The 14745-nt window shown below is 44.6% G+C and overlaps 1 long non-coding RNA gene across 1 annotated transcript in view; it reads right to left on the bottom strand.

The window, feature by feature from the left end:
* LOC125439171 overlaps positions 1-14745 on the bottom strand; it is a 52913-nt gene that overhangs the window by 15010 nt on the left and 23158 nt on the right. Inside the window, exon 2 of the long non-coding RNA XR_007245492.1 lies at positions 445-629. This is a non-coding gene — a long non-coding RNA (uncharacterized LOC125439171). The remainder of the gene's footprint in view (positions 1-444; positions 630-14745) is intronic.

The raw sequence follows: 14745 nt of genomic DNA, 5'->3' as shown, positions 1-14745 counted from the left end.
CTGCGTAGGTCAGACATCTACAGGGCTCATTATCGATTCGATCATAGTTTTTTTTTTAGCATGCACTAAGATAACAGAAAAAGTTATCTTAACAACACTGCATAGTGCTCCACTCCTCTGTCCCCTCATATTATAAAGCACCTAAGGGTTTGACTGCTATGTTTCAGCATAAGGGGTACCCTCCTCACCCCCATCCCCATGCCAGTGGAAAGCATCCTGTCATCTTAAGGGTGATTGCTGTTGTGCTGGTTCAGTTCCAGCCTATAGTCTAGGGCCTCACCAGTCATAAAATCCTGCAGAATTGCTTGTCCTTTTGCATGTATTAAGCGGAGGGGGGGGGGATCTCCTTTCATGCAAGTTCAGAGACCTTCCCGTACTCCCACATTTTCAAGTAACAATGGGTAGAAAAGAAAGAGTATCCACTGGAAGTAGAACTGACCATACCTTAAATGGTTGGCTGGGTAGCACAAGGCATCTGGATCTGGGCTGCCTATCAGTCATGGGTCCAGTGAGGAATCCTCAGAGGAAGAGTACTGGCAGGATGACCCGGCTTCAGCAGAGCCCCAGCTGGTTGAGGTCCAACAGCAACCAGAAGCCTTGCAGGAGGGACATGCTGGCCTACAGATGAACTGCATACAGGAGGATAGAGTGCTTGCAGAAGCACCACAGTTCTCTGAGACACCTTCAGCTGCAGAAGCCAGAACTGATAGATCACCCAGCTGACCTGAACCACTTAGGCAGCTTCGAATCTGTGGCCATCAAGAGTTACAATCGAAAATGTGCAGCGTGAGGCTGGAGGGCCAGAGATGCTGCAGAAAACACTACTGAGTCTTCCCAGGAGCAGGAGTAGGTAGAAGGGCAGGAGTGGGAAAGCTAGCATTGCAGGAGCAACTTTGCAGAAAGCCTGTGACTTTTGCTGCACCTGCTCACGGACTGCTATTTCTGGAATCAAAGACCTTGGAGTGGACTGGCTTACCTGAACTATGCTACAACCCTTGGCTGCTTACTTGAGCCTTGCACTGGACTTGTTTTGCCTGGACTTGTAAGTGTTACTTCTTTTTCTCTCAACCGCTCTGTGCCTGCTACCAGCTGTAAGCAGATCCTCCTTGAATTCAGCTGGGCAGCCCACTATCAGCAGCTGCATGTCCATTTCCAGTAGGAGTTCTTGAACAACCACACACCATAGTTCAGCCAACAAAGTGTGGCACTGTGTGACTGACTCATTCTGTATGTGTGTGTGTGTGTATGTGTGAAAGAAAGCCAGATGCTGTGGTGGAGTATATGAGAGAGGAAACATTATTTTATGCAACCCCACCCATCCCCACCAAAAATACATTCTCAAAGGAAGCACTGAAGAGAGCAGAAAGAATATTTATGTTACTCAGAACCCACCTTTTTCGCTGCAGCTCACGGCTGATTACATGGTCTGATTACATGGTCTCAAATTCAGTCAATAGGATGGAACACCTACCCTGTTTCCCCGAATATAAGACATCTCCTGAAAATAAGACGTAGTAGAGGTTTTGCTGAAGTGCGAAATGTAAGGCATCCCCCGAAAGTAAGACGTAGCAAAGTTTTTGTTTGGAAGCATGCCCGACGAACAGAACACAGAAAAATAAGACATCCCCTGAAAATAAGACATAGCGTATCTTTGGGAGCAAAAATTAATATAAGACACTGTCTTATTTTCGGGGAAACACGGTAATGAACAGTGCAATGAGGTTTTGGACCACAGAAATATGAAAACAAGCAGCAATCTAAAAGATAGCTAAAACAAACATAAGCACTTAAATATGACATGGTGGATATTGTAAAAGCTACAGCATTGGAGCTTATTTGCAGTGATAGGCAGCAAAACAATACCCATCCCTGTACCAATGCAACTTTCTTGAACATTTATTTCAGTACAGTTCTATTTACCTGTGCAAAAAAGTGCTCTGGAGCAATCCTGTTTCCCGTAGATTGCAGAAAGCCAGGAGACTGGGAGCCTTCCTAACCTCAACAAGCAGGCCAATCCATAATGTGGGGACCACAACAGAGAACTCATGGGTACTTTCCACTTTTTTAGTGAAGCTAATAAAGCTAACAAACTCATAAGAAGTGTTGTGACCCATTGGACCCTTCCTATCTGAAAACGGCCTGTGATTGATGATGCAGGGAATGGTGCACATAGATGCCTGTAAAATACTTCTATGATTTTCCAACTGGAGGTGACATGGGCAGGTGTGCATATGTTGATTTCTATATGTGCATCCGAGGCAGTCAAGACTACATTGTGTTCCAGCATTTTCCTCCCAAGTGAAACTTGGCCTCAATGAATGGGTTAATAAATGTGAGGCTCTTGGGTAACATTAAAGACCACTCATTATAACCTTGTATCTCATGATGCTGCTGCTAATGTTTGCTTACTGCAAAAGATATTTGTGCCAATACTTTGAAATACTTTTTGTTTCAAATTCTTTTTTTGATTCAAGTGAAGACTTTAATTTTAAGTATAATTTTAAGTATAAATTTCTTGGACACAACTATGAGGTTTCTTTCTTAGTGAAACATCCATTGTATTTCAGTTGGAAATTGGAAGGGCTATCTAAGGAACAGATCTGATTCCCTATGCAAAAACAAAACAAAACAAAACCAACATATACATTCACCTAGGGGATCCACTGCCATTGGCTCTGTGGTCATTTAGCAGAGAGGAGGTCCTTTGGGGTATATGTATACTATTTAATAACTTTGAGAGAACTGGCGATATGAAAAATGATTTCTGCATTGGCTATTTGTTAAACCTAAGAGGGCAATAACTTAGCTTGGGGAAGCTCAGAATGTTCAAATGAGCTATGCTATTAAAAAAAGTCTCAAAGAGATGATACAAAATACACATAAACTTTCCCAAATACATGAATAGTCCTGACCCTTGTATACTCCCTTCTAGAACATAGATAGCTGCAGACAACCAAGGAGGTTCTGCCAGAATGAGGAAAGGGTGTTTATTCTTTGCAAAATATTTCTCCATCTAACCATGTGCCCAAAGACATGTGGGAGCATTCATGTACAGGAAAAAAGTCAAATGGGAGTTATATAAATAATATTATTATTAATTTACTATTAGTAGTTTCAGAGGAAGGCAATGGTAAACCACTTGCTGTGAAAATCCCATTGTGGAACTTCATGGAGTCTCCACAGGGGCATACCACCCATGGGGACATGGTGTAACCCATGTACCTGGGCGCATGCCATTTTATCATGTAAGGGGGTGACTGCCGGGTCCCTGCACCCGGTCACTCCTGTGACATGGTGACGCAGCCAACACCTGGCAGCTCCCCCTGTGCCAGGGCACCACTCACCGGCTGAGGAATTTGCTGTGGTCACAGGCTGGCTCCTGCCCCCCCCCCTGGGAGGGCAGGAGCTGGCCTGCCACCATGATGCCCACCTGGGTCACTGAGCCTTGCCCTCCCAGTCTCTCTGCAAGCTGGTTCCTGCCCTCCGCAGGCCCTGGGGGGAGGGCAGAAGCCGGCCTGCAGGGAGGCCAGGGGATGGAGCTCATTAGCAGGCCAGCCCAGGAGCCGGCCTGTTCATGTGGCGCCTGTCTGAGCCATCCCTCAAGCCCCGCCCTGTCCTGGCTTCCCTGCTGGCTCCCATAAGTGGGGCATGTGGGGTGTGTGGGGCGCGGGACGCTGGTCATTCCCCCAGGTGCCATTTCGGCCTGGTACACCACTGGGTCTCTATAACTTGGTTACAACTTGACAGATGATGATGATTAATACTTTGACTGTAAACAGTAACCCCTATAATTGCCCTATGATGGACATTGTTGCCCTACAATGGGCATTCAGAAAGCAACCAATTAGTTCATCATTGTGACCTCTGTACAGTCCCAGACAGGACTGCATTAGCACAGGCTAACCGTGGAGTATTTTTGATAGCAGTTTAAGAGCTTTAGCTGAATAGTAGGTGCTCCCCTCCCCTAGTCACAAGACTGGGCTAGCCTCTATCCCCACCCAGGCCATATGACTAGGGAGGAGGGGCGCACCCTTTCCCTCCAGTTTTTCCTTTGCCACTGTGACAGCAGAGATGTTTTTCTGACCTCCCAATAGAGAAACTGTACCATGGACTACCAGGGTGTTCTAGAATGACTGTGGAAGCTGTTTTGTAGTTCTTTTTTTGTTTCATAGTCCAACTTGTTTTTAATTTTATTTTATTTTATGGGAATAGTTAATGGCTTGACTTTTTGCTGTGCCTCAGTGGCAAAATGGTGCCTTCCAAAGCATGCCAATGTTGTGGCTTTTCCCTTGCACCCAATGATGACCTTGAAGACTGTGTGGTGTGTCTCAGGGTCAGCCATGTGCAAGCCTCATGCAAGGCTTGCTCCCAGTTCTCAAGCAAGGTGTTAAGCAATGGATGGCCCAGCTCAAGGCTGCCCTGCCTGGGAGCAGACAGTCGATGGAACATTGAGACAAGGTCCCCTTGACTTTAACTGTGAACCAGTCTCTGAGACAAGCCTCAGTGCCCCCTTGAAAGGTCAAGAGAATAATTAGACTCCTTGTGGGACTCTGTTCCATTCCAAAGACTCCTGGAGTCTCTGATCGTAATTTGATTGCCTCAGGAGTCTCTGAGCATAATTTGACTGCCTTCACTTCCTCCTGCAAGGGCGTCGCTCCAGAAGAAAGACAACCCCAGTATGCTTCAGGTTGCCCTCCCTGAAGAGCCAAGAACCTATGCAGGCTGAGAGAGCATGCTCCCCAGGACAGCGATCCATTGTTTTCCCTAGTCACCAATGATAGTCACCTCTCCAACACCACCTTTGGAAGACATTCAAGACTACTCTGAGGAGGATGAAAGGATGGATTGGGCAGCCCTATGCAAACGGCCTCAGCCCCCTGGGGTGCAGGATTGTCTACTACCTCTCCAGAAACTATTGCAACATAACTTACCCTATGAGGATAATATGCCAAAGTGGCCAATGCCAAAAGGTCTGGCAAGTACCAGCACAGGATGCAGACTACACAGGAAGCAGACCAGGCTACCTGAGCCAGGCCTTACCCTGCCTCACAAATGATCCCATTTGCTACTAATTTGGAGGAAGACTCCATGGACGATTCTAACTGGGGCCTGTACTCCACCTCGGTGGAATCTAGGGCTGCCTTGAGATGTCATTCAGTCTCATCAGAGGCCCACAAAAGCTGTGTTGACTAGTTTATCCACATGGTCAAGGTGCTCAGCATTGAATATGCCCATGAGGTCTCATGGTTGGTGAACTCGGTGTTACTTTGTGGAGTTCACAGACACCTTTCAAGTGAAACTTCCATCAGTCAATGGCACTCTCAGGATTGTATCAGATATTTGGAAGTAATCAGCCTCTGGGTCACCTTCTACCCAAAAGATTGACAACTTGTATAAAGTTCATGCCAAAAATACAGACTTTTTCTATCATCACCTTAAATTTAACTCCCTAGTGGTAAAGGCCAGACCAGCTAAGGCCAAAGCAGTGTCAGTGATGGCTCCCCTAGATAATGAGGGGAGGAAGTGGGGTGCCCTGGGGTGGCACATTTACTCAGCAGGGGCCATGGTTCATAGAATTGCAAGCTATCTTGCCATGATGGGGCAATACCTGTACCATTTGTGGGAATAGCTAGGGCCCCTTATTGATACCCTGCAGTGTAATTTCCTGGAAGGCCTGCACCTTTTACAGATAGAAATCTTTTACAGCTGAAAATCTTCAAAACACAGATCAATGCAGCCAAACATGTGGTAGATGACTCCGCCTGGATTGTAGGCTCGAGTATGGTATTGCACCACCACATGTGGGGTTAGTAGCCATTCGGGCCACATTCGGCCTGAATACAATATGCAAAGTATTTGGATCAGCTTGTATATATTCACGGGCATTCAAGGATCATTTAAATGATCCCAGCATGCAGCCACTTCCCCCCTTCCCCTGGCAAGTGCCTGAAAATTGAGATCCTTTAAAGGGACTCCAGTTTGCAGGCACTTGCTGGAGGAAGGGGGAGTGGAATATTTAGTTTGCTGTTTTGTGTCTTTAAGCATTCTTTCAAGGGAGTGAAAAATTGCTTGAAACAATGCTTAAAGAGTCAGAAAACAGCAAACTAAGCACCCCTCCTTCCCTGGGATTTTAAAGAAAGAAAAAAACCTAAAGAATCCACACGCCCAGACAATCCCCCCCAATACTTACCTTGGGGTGCCTGTCAGGAGTGCATTGTAAAGATAGTAACACCAAAATTTCAGGGTATCTTCAGGAGACTCTCCTGATGATACCAACCAAATACGGTGAGGTTTGGTTCAGGGAGTCCAAGGTTATGGACCCCCATCTCCTATTAGCTCCCACTGGGAAAAAAAATATGATATTCGTTTTATTCGGGCATACAGATAATTTTATGTCTGAATAAACCCAAATCCCAATTTTACTGAATATTTTCGGTATTGCTCAACCCTACCCATGATGATGAAAAACAGTGTTGCTTACTGTAACTGTTCATCTAGTGGTCCTCTGTACAGGCGCGTATCCCTCCCAACTTCCCCACTGTCAGCTGTCATCAAGAAAAAGTGGCAACTTCTCGTGGCAGTGAAGGAAAATCTAGCGGGAAAGGGTGCATACCTCCTCCCTAGTCACTGGGTCGGGCAGAGATAGAAGCTAGCCCAGATTTGAGACTTGTGGGGGGAAGCACCTACTATTCAGCTTAAGCTCTTAAACGGCTATCAAAAATGCTCCCCAGCTGGCCTACACTAGCACAGTCCCATGTGTGCCTGTACAGAGGACCACCAGTTGAACAAACAGCTGTGGTAAGCAACACAGTTTTTATCAAAGTAAACGGGGAAAAAGTAATCATTGAAAGAAAATCAATTTTTATTTCTCACATATATGGTCAGATCAGAAGAGAGAGTCATGAGAGATCAAGAGATAAAAATCCAATATATAGGAAGCAATCAATAAATACATTGTCAAAGCAGATCTCTTATTTCAGGAAAATATTTTGCTTTAAATTGCCCATAAAACTGGTCCCTTTTCTTTGCTGCACCTGAAATTTGACAGGCAGCATATTTCAGGCAGGCTGTATAATCCCCGAAAAGTTTTTCAAAATTGGATGGAAAACATTGAAGTCACAGCCAGAAATGTGTTTTCCATTCAAAATAAATGAAAATGAAATGAATTCAAAAACAAATGGCATGTTAGAAAACCCAACAAAAGTCTGCATCCAAATGGAAAAAAAATTACAAAGCTATCTCTTGGTTTTGTGTTGTGAAGCTCTGAAAATGCATCAGCTTTGTTTCTCATCACAGCGATACATTTTCAAGAGTGATTTGGCTTAAAGTTGCTAAGTAGTGAGTAGTGGCTTAAAGTAGACAGGGCCAAGGATTCCAGATATATTTTCTGTTACTTGTTGAATCCTGTAGAATATGCCCAGCAAAATTCTCGGCTGAGAACTTTTGAGATTAGTCACCTTTATAATATCAGTGACAACCATTACCACTTTTCAGTTTGCCTTTAGTTCAGACAATGTTCAGAACACCAACAACTGATTTCTGTGCTGGAGTCCATAAAATCAGGAGTGGATTGGCCATTGAAGTTGCAGGGACATTTCCTGGTGGGTCACTGACCAAGTGTGCTGCTAGTAGCTAGAAGCAAACTCTAGCACAGGGGTAGGGAACCTGCGGCTCTCCAGATGTTCAGGAACTGCAATTCCCATCAGCCTCTGTCAGCATGGCCAATTGGCCATGCTGGTAGGGGCTGATGGGAATTGTAGTTCCTGAACATCTGGAGAGCCGCAGGTTCCCTATCCCTGCTCTAGCAACTCTTCCAGAACTTCAGGGGCCACATTTCTCAATGAAGGGAGAGATTGGGGAATGGCTCTTTCAACAAGAGAAGCTTTACCAACAGCAACCATCAGCCACCAGTCGAAGTGCTGATGAATATGGTCACCTGAGCAGATGCAAATACACTTGAAATACTAATTATAAGTATTTGTATATGATAGAAGATTTTAAATTATGAACCTCAAGATAAAACAGGTAATACTAACAAGCTAATCTGAATTTTCTGCTGAAGGGTACAGGATGACAAAAGGATATGTCTGTCTGTCCATCTTTCTGTGGCAGGAACAACTCGCCAGGAAAAAAAAGCCAAATGCCTCAAACCGGCCACCAGTTACAGGATGATTGTGGGAATTGCAATGGTGAACTTGAAGGACATCAGAAAATCCTGTCACATGTTGTGCTGAGAAATCCCGTACCCTCATGCTATTAGCAATGGAAGCTCAGGTTCTTTGTGGTGGACATAACTCATTAGGAAATGAAACTGAACATCTCAAAACTGGCCACTTGCTTCCAGGTGATGATGAGACTTGAAATCCAAACAAAGAGTGGAATCAATATACACTGGCACAGATTAGCTCAAAAACATTCCTCTGTTATTTGCAGTGAGAAGCAAAGGTTTAGTCATGAGGAGCCAGCCAGGCGCAGGCAGGGGTGTACCACCCACGGGGACAGGAGGGGTCAAATGAGGAATTAGGGGTCAAATGAGGAATCACATTTTTGGAATTAGCAGCAGCTCACTTTGGAAAAGATGAAATCAAGGTCCTCCTTTGGCTATGTTAAGAAGTGGTCAAAACCTAGTTCACTGATGGGACCTACACGTGCCTACCCATTGGCACAAAAGCTTACAAAGCCAGGCACCTTCTTGAATAAAAAAATCTAATTACTATCAAGCACGCAAATATGCTTGGTTACCTTTTATTGACCTTGCCTGAATGACCCCTGTCCTACAAGCTTGCCTCAGTCATGCATAAATCCTGTCCACCTGTGCCAGAATGCAATCACCTTTTGACTCTCCCCAACTCAGGAAATAGATTCCTGTCCTGGACTCATCATGAGTGCCTGTACTTTACAATTATTTCATTGATATTTATTTGTGCTGACTCCCATAACTATTGCTACTGTCGTCCCCTCCACTGGTACAGAGGCCGCTTTTCATTCTCTGAACTTTTGGGACATCTCCTTGCCACACAGGAGCATCCCTACACTGCCTTACTTGCTCATTATTTCCTCTGGGCTTTTGAAAGCTCTACCTTAAGTCCTGTACTGTCAATCTTTGATCACTGAAACAGAAAATATATTCTACCCAGCTCAACAAACTGAGGATAGGAAAATTCCTTCTCTGACCATTCCTTTTCTCTTAAAATCCTATTTCTCCTTCCCTCACCACCTTCCTTGCCCTACTCTTCCTTGTCGCCATTCTCCAGCGTAGAATTCCCACTCTTGGATCTCTTTCATTTTCTCTTTCTGTCTTCTCGTGTAACTTTTCATATTCACATCCTTCTGAATGCAGTGTCATTGTTCATATGGTTGAATTCCTTTTCAATTCCTATAGCCCTTCCCCTCCGTAAATTCTAAATCTTGGGCCGTTTCCGACGCCGACCCGACGACGCTGGGACCGTCCGCATGGACAGTCCTAGGAACAGCCGGGCAGCCGGCGCCACGGAGCGCCGGCGCCCGGCTGACCCGGCATGTCCCCGGGCCTCCGGCGCATCGCCGAGGCCTGGGGACATGCCCCCTGGCCTTGCACGCCTGCCCAGGGACAAGGTAAGTGCCGGGTGGGGGAGGCGCCGTGAAGCTGCTGCCGTTCGCTCGGCAGCGGCTTCACGGCTGCGTTTCCCCAAAAAGAGCGCTGGGAAGCGCTCTGGGGAAACGCCGGCTTCAGGCCGGGCAGGCGGCACGAGGGCAGCGCGGCTGCGTTGCAGCTGCGCCCCCCGTGCGAATGGCGGCCTGGAGATGGCGTTTTTACCGTCTCCAGGCTGCCATTTAATGCCCGTGCGGAAACGGCCTTGTTTTGGAAAAAGATCTCCTGGTTACTGGTTTTCTCCCGGTTTCTGGTAGCCTATTAGAGGCATTTTGAGCTTGCTTGAATGCTATCCAAGTAAAGATCCTTAAACCACATGTTCTTATCTCACCCTAATTGTCAAGTGCATCAGCTTTCCAAGTTTGTCAGGCAGAGGAAAGTATGAGTTGTTCATTTTAGGATATAAGTGCATGTTGGGCTGCTAACTCCAAATTAGAAATTCCTAGAGATTTGGAAGGTGAGGTTTGAAGATGGGAGGGATCTCAGCAGGGTGTAATGGCATAGATTCTACCATCTGAAGCAGCCATTTTATGCAAGGAAACTGATTTTGGTAGTCTGGAATGATCTCCAGGCTTCACCTGGAGTTTAGCAACCTTAGGCCTTGCATCTCTGCCAGGATACCATAGATGGTATAACGTCTGTAGTCTTACATCAGGCCACCCAGTATCATTATCAAGCTAAGATGGTTTCTATAAAAAAAGATTTTTAAATTCAGAACCTCTTGCCTCTGTTTTGCTTTGGATTCAGCTTCATTTACACTTTAAGGCGGCAACGGACGTTTTTCAAGCTGTTGCTGATATACTCCAAGTAGAGAGTGCATTTGAAATAAGTGTAAAAGCTCACTAGGCTCACCTAAGTCCCACACAGAATGACAAGTCACAGAAACAGCAATCTGTTTGTGGACCTGAGAATTTCATGCTGTAACTAAGTGCCTTACCGGTAAGCCTAGTGTAGGCCATAGAAGCAGCTTAAAATGTGATTGTCATGGGTACTCTACACATAATATATTCATCCCAAGGTGCACATAGATTTTTACTATTAGCTTTAGAGAGATTCGAGTGCATGTGCATCTGAATGTAAAACTTAATAAAAAGGTAAAAGTTAACAGTAAGATGTGGTACTGGTTGGCACAACAAGAATGATGAGCTACGTTCAGGATAAACAGCAGGGTGGTCATTGCTGCCAAAACATGTACATGGAAAAGGATATATTTTGTGGCACCCATGAATAAACAAACTCTTGGCCCATACCTCTCCACCCTCCAGTCTTATTTTTATTATTTATTTAGGGCATTCTTAACCCAATTTCCACTTAAAAATATGTAAAATGGCTTACAAATGCAATGCAAATCTGAAAAAAAATGTCCATTGGATGGTCCTTCTGAGTCCACAGGGATCGCTTGGAATAGCACTATCATATTCTGAACTGGATAATGTTTTTCAGGAAATCTGGGTCACAGACAACAGCAGGAGTATCCATTGACTTCAGGTTTCAACCTTGCTATGGAAGGGTCCATTGTTACGATGATTCAGATTGCTTTATGGGATTAGAGCAAGATCCTTTTAATTGAGACTTCTGATTTCTACAGTGACCAGCCAGATGCATTCACTGGACAAGAAGGTGATAATCTCCTCCTCAACATTTGCTATTCCATTATCTGTAAACATGGTGGTCAACTTAGCCATTATGTCTAATAGGCATTGCTGCCTTAATCTTCTGAGGATATATAGTTGGAATGCAGTGACTCAACTGATCTGAGTGGTCCCTGTTCATTAAACTTGGGGAAATCACAAATGAGACTTCCTCTGGCTTGATCAAAACACAGCAAAGAAAAATAGGTATAGCCCAGCATAAGCAACCAAAAAATTCAGAATGATTATACCTGGGCTACAGTAACACTAAATATAATCCTGAGTATAGTGCAACAAATGCTGCTAGAACATGGCCATACAGCCCGGAAGCCACACACCACCCCAGTGATTCCGGCCATGAAAGCCTTCGATAATACAGCATTCGAATTGTTGGCAGAAAGGTTGTATGAATGGACTTCAAAGCAAATGTGATCATTAAGGAAAGTTAGCCTCAGCTGGAATGCTGAAATAAGTTTAAATTTTTGTTTTCATGACATTTCTAATGCACATATTCTTACCAGACCGATCCATGATGGTGGTGGGAGGTTTGTTTTAAGAATGGTGTCTCTATCCATCCTGCTAACCATTGTAGTGCTTAGTAGTGCCTTGCCAAAATGCGGAGCCCATTCTCTGTACTGGCTAGTAAAGTGACAAGGACACAGAAAAATCTTGCCCTCACCAATATCTGCCTTGCAAATGGACTCCACATCTTTCCTAAAGGGATTAAGAGAACACAATGCCTCTGCCTTGGAAGCTGTTGCTTCCCATCTCCAGCCCTGGACTATTCACCCTGCAAAGACAAAGAACTTGTGAATGTATTTACGCCAAATGTTCCTGCCAGTGTTGTAGTAACCCAATACTTCTTCCTCTGATTAACCTGTTTCTAACAACTATCTCATTTACATTGTCATTGTTAATTAAATTATAATTTTATCAGTTTCCTCCCACCTTCAGGCATTCCCTAGCTTGGTCCATCAAGCGAATGCCTCAACCATTAGATTAACTACTCAATGCTTAAGGATTGATATTGGCTTTTTTCTTTTCCTGGAAAGCAGGACTTCTCTTTGTCCTGGGAGATTAAGGCCCTGTATAACCCTAAGAGTCTTCTTTCCCTATAAGAAGCCCCTTTTCCATGTTGCCATTGTTCAATATTTCTGGACATTTCTCTGTCAGTTAGTATTGTTCCACAACACACTGTTCTTTCTTTTATGAGAGTTAAGCACGGGTTGCTCAGCTTTGTTCATTGGACTATTCTGCTACAAGATCAGGTGACTATAACTCATTTTCTTTCAGTTCCCTTCATCTATTCCAAACCTATCCACTCAAAACTGCTTATATCCTAGGACTGGGTGTGTGTTCTGCTGCTTTGATTATTGAGTGCTTGTGTACCCCTATTATCCCTAAATAAAATTGTTAAACTTTATTTGCTCTCATGTGGATTTATTGCAAAAGCAGACTTCTGTATACATATGAATTTGAATAGTATGCCAATAAAGGTATTTCAGGTTCAGGTACACAGGTAACAAAGATTTCAGGAAGTTCTCAGCAAGGGAGGGGAGGAGGGGGAAGAGCCTTGGCATCTGGACATGGCCCCCCTAGCAGAGGGAGGGGGAGAGGAGGGAGAGGGCGGGGTGGTATACAAGGGAAGGGAGGGGTGCCATGCAAAGGAAGGGGAGTGAGAGAGGGAAGGGAGTCAGGGGGCATGCAAGGGAGGGGGAGGGGGCCCAGCATCTGGACATGGCCCATCCACCCTAGCAGAGGGAGGAGGAGGAATGCCATGCAAGGGGAGTGAGAGAGGGGAGAGGAGGGAGTGAGGGGTGGCGTGCAAGGGGAGGGGAGGGTGCTTGCCTGATCTTTTGCTAAGCCAAGAGTCTGTTCTCACTAATTCCCACACTCTAAAAGGGACAGACTCCCACCATTTTGGGTAACTATTGCTTGGGGCTACTCCCTATGAAATAGTCCTACTTATCTCAAGTTGGACAGGATGAATTGTACAACCCTTGGTTACTTAACATCAGAGTCTCTGTGTTTGTTTCAGAGGTGATAAAAGTTCCCTTGTGGTAATTCGCACAGTTTCATGTGGATATCTGTTTACTGAAAATTGCTGCAGTTTGTACATCTTTTAAAAAAAAGTTTTTAAAGCTACTGTCTCTCATGGCAGCTATAGAGATCGTTATTATTTACAATGAATTTGTTATATATTTTATTTATATTGTATCTGTATTTATGCAATTTTAAATCTGGAATTTTACTGGTCAATGACTTTAAATAAATCTGAATCTGAATCGGGTCCTTAAATATTTCTGTTTAGAAAGTCCCTGTATGAGAGATTAACAAATAGGTACCTTTGAAGACTTTGCTGACAATTGGGGGGTTAAGTGTGAAAGGCACAACAGGTACAAATCTTTGGTGAGTTATGAAGCTTTCCAAGTAGCCTTGGGAAAAGTGCAATTTCTCAGCCTAGCCCTACCTTGCAGAATTTCAGGACAGATGAAATAAAAATGACAGTGTCTATTGGACACCAAAAAAGCCACAGTAATAAGAAAGATGAATGTCTGCTGAACATTTAAAAATTACATGTAGTAACTCCTTTCTGATTTAACTAAAGTGCAAGCAATGAACCCACTTTACAATTTATAATAACTTTATTTTTGTTAAGTATGATTGTAAAGTTCCACTTGCAGAACAGAGTTTTTGCTTCTCCCTTCTTGCTGAAGTTTCTGAGCCCCCAAAGCCCTTTGGGCATTCAGGGAGCAGGGAGTTCAAATGGGGACAGACCTTGGTGTCAGCTACATGCTTTCATTCTGTTCTTCTGTCCCAGGTAAATATCTTGAGCCTGGCCCAAGGCATGGGTGGAGCAAGGGGAAACCATGCCCGGGGCGTACGCGCACCCTGCGCCCCTGCTGTGGCATCGCCCACCCCACCCAGGAATGCCACGCCCCCACCATGCCCCCTTGATGGCACGGCCATGTCTCCACAGCTGTTCCACCTGGGGCATCGCACCCCCCTTCCCCGTTCCAAGGGTGCTACGCCACTTGCCCAAGGGGAAGAGCTCTTGGGTCAGGTTGAAGGGCAAAAACCAAGGGGCACTTGGCCTTTGACTTGTGTCTTGTGGCCTAGACAACTGGTGTGTTGGATTATGGTCTGGCCTTAGGATACAGTCAATTTTAATTTTTATTTCTTTATCTTTTGTATTAAAATTGTATTTTTGTGTCTGATTGTCATTTTATAGTCATAAGCTGCTTTGGGTACCATTTGGGAGAAAACTGGCAGATAAATATTTTAACTAAATGTTATAATTAAAGAAACTTCTAGGATAGTGAAGAGCTGTAGCTTGAGGAGGAACGCTACAGAAATTGCAAATTCCCTTAGTGCGAACGTAAATGCTTTCTGCTTACATTGAGTGACTGTTTCTAACAGAGGACTGAAATGCTGTCCATCACTTATGGGGGGAAATAACTGTTTTGATTTTGAAGGTTCAGT

The sequence above is a fragment of the Sphaerodactylus townsendi genome, linkage group LG09, assembly GCF_021028975.2.
Source record: "Sphaerodactylus townsendi isolate TG3544 linkage group LG09, MPM_Stown_v2.3, whole genome shotgun sequence".
Taxonomy (NCBI): Eukaryota; Metazoa; Chordata; class Lepidosauria; order Squamata; family Sphaerodactylidae; genus Sphaerodactylus; species Sphaerodactylus townsendi.
This window is presented reverse-complemented; position numbering and strand designations above follow the sequence as displayed.